Source organism: Doryrhamphus excisus, unplaced genomic scaffold, assembly GCF_037039965.1.
Source record: "Doryrhamphus excisus strain RoL-2023G ecotype Guam unplaced genomic scaffold, RoL_Dexc_Guam_v1.1 HiC_scaffold_29, whole genome shotgun sequence".
In the NCBI taxonomy this organism is placed as follows: Eukaryota; Metazoa; Chordata; class Actinopteri; order Syngnathiformes; family Syngnathidae; genus Doryrhamphus; species Doryrhamphus excisus.
In genome coordinates this window covers 152,501-155,000 of record NW_027621867.1, presented here as the reverse complement: position 1 = coordinate 155,000, position 2,500 = coordinate 152,501, and positions in this window count along the sequence as shown.

Genomic DNA, 2,500 nt, shown 5'->3' with positions numbered 1-2,500 from the left:
AGCGAGGGGCCTTCCTCCCGCAAGCCTCCCGCTGGCCCCCCCGCCGTCATTTCGTACACTTTGCAGCGTGTTTCAAAGCAGGGCAGCGCGGCCAGCGAGCGGCCTTCCTCCCGCAAGCCTCCCGCTGGCCCCCCCGCCGTCATTTCGTACACTTTGCAGCGTGTTTCAAAGCAGGGCATTGCGGGCAGCGAGGGGCCTTCGTCCCGCAAGCCTCCCGCTGGCCCCCCGCCGTCATTTCATACACTTTGCAGCGTGTTTCAAAGCAGGGCAGCGCGGCCAGCGAGCGGCCTTCCTCCCGCAAGCCTCCCGCTGGCCCCCCGCCGTCATTTCGTACACTTTGCAGCGTGTTTCAAAGCAGGGCATTGCGGGCAGCGAGGGGCCTTCCTCCCGCAAGCCTCCCGCTGGCCCCCCGCCGTCATTTCATACACTTTGCAGCGTGTTTCAAAGCAGGGCAGCGCGGCCAACGAGCGGCCTTCCTCCCGCAAGCCTCCCGCTGGCCCCCCGCCGTCATTTCGTACACTTTGCAGCGTGTTTCAAAGCAGGGCAGCGCGGCCAGCGAGCGGCCTTCCTCCCGCAAGCCTCCCGCTGGCCCCCCGCCGTCATTTCGTACACTTTGCAGCGTGTTTCAAAGCAGGGCAGCGCGGCCAGCGAGCGGCCTTCCTCCCGCAAGCCTCCCGCTGGCCCCCCCGCCGTCATTTCATACACTTTGCAGCGTGTTTCAAAGCAGGGCAGCGCGGGCAGCGAGCCGCCAGCCTCCCGCGTGAAATTCACACACTTTGCAGCGGCTCTCCCCGCAACACCGAGCCGCTTTAGTGCGCCGGGGGTCCCGCCCTCGTTTTCACAAACTTTACAGCGGGGCCGGAGGGGCTTCCGGCCGTCCCTCTTTTATTTTAAACCGCTCTATGGCGTGCCACCGGCCGTCCGTGCGTCGTGTTCATTCGCTCGGCGGGCTTGCGGTTCAGCACCGAAGGCTGGACAGCGACACTCCACGTCGCATTTCCCGGCAATTTAAAGCCGCCTCGAGGCTCCAGGCCTGTCGGGTGCGCTTTTAAACTGGCCCCGTCGGGACTTTGTCACTTTTCCCCCCCTTTTCTTGACACACTGGGTACTCTACTGGAGCTTGCAGCGGCGTTTGGTCGCACCTCCAGGCCGCCTAGGGGCTCCAGGCCTGTCGGGTGCGCTTTTAAACTGGCCCCGTTGGGACTTTGTCACTTTTCCCCCCCTTTTCTTGACACACTGGGTACTCTACTGGAGCTTGCAGCGGCGTTTGGCCGCACCTCCAGGCCGCCTCGGGGCTCCAGGCCTGTCGGGTGCGCTTTTAAACTCGCCCCGTTGGGACTTTGTCACTTTTTCCCCCCTTTTCTTGACACACTGGGTACTCTACTGGAGCTTGCAGCGGCGTTTGGGCGCACCTCCAGGCCGCCTAGGGGCTCCAGGCCTGTCGGGTGCGCTTTTAAACTGGCCCCGTTGGGACTTTGTCACTTTTTCCCCCCTTTTCTTGACACACTGGGTACTCTACTGGAGCTTGCAGCGGCGTTTGGCCGCACCTCCAGGCCGCCTCGGGGCTCCAGGCCTGTCGGGTGCGCTTTTAAACTGGCCCCGTTGGGACTTTGTCACTTTTCCCCCTCTTTTCTTGACACACTGGGTACTCTACTGGAGCTTGCAGCGGCGTTTGGCCGCACCTCCAGGCCGCCTCGGGGCTCCAGGCCTGTCGGGTGCGCTTTTAAACTCGCCCCGTTGGGACTTTGTCACTTTTTCCCCCCTTTTCTTGACACACTGGGTACTCTACTGGAGCTTGCAGCGGCGTTTGGCCGCACCTCCAGGCCGCCTAGGGGCTCCAGGCCTGTCGGGTGCGCTTTTAAACTCGCCCCGTTGGGACTTTGTCACTTTTCCCCCCCTTTTCTTGACACACTGGGTACTCTACTGGAGCTTGCAGCGGCGTTTGGTCGCACCTCCAGGCCGCCTAGGGGCTCCAGGCCTGTCGGGTGCGCTTTTAAACTGGCCCCGTTGGGACTTTGTCACTTTTTCCCCCCTTTTCTTGACACACTGGGTACTCTACTGGAGCTTGCAGCGGCGTTTGGCCGCACCTCCAGGCCGCCTAGGGGCTCCAGGCCTGTCGGGTGCGCTTTTAAACTGGCCCCGTTGGGACTCTGTCACTTTTCCCCCTCTTTTCTTGACACACTGGGTACTCTACTGGAGCTTGCAGCGGCGTTTGGCCGCACCTCCAGGCCGCCTCGGGGCTCCAGGCCTGTCGGGTGCGCTTTTAAACTCGCCCCGTTGGGACTTTGTCACTTTTTCCCCCCTTTTCTTGACACACTGGGTACTCTACTGGAGCTTGCAGCGGCGTTTGGGCGCACCTCCAGGCCGCCTAGGGGCTCCAGGCCTGTCGGGTGCGCTTTTAAACTGGCCCCGTTGGGACTTTGTCACTTTTTCCCCCCTTTTCTTGACACACTGGGTACTCTACTGGAGCTTGCAGCGGCGTTTGGCCGCACCTCCAGGC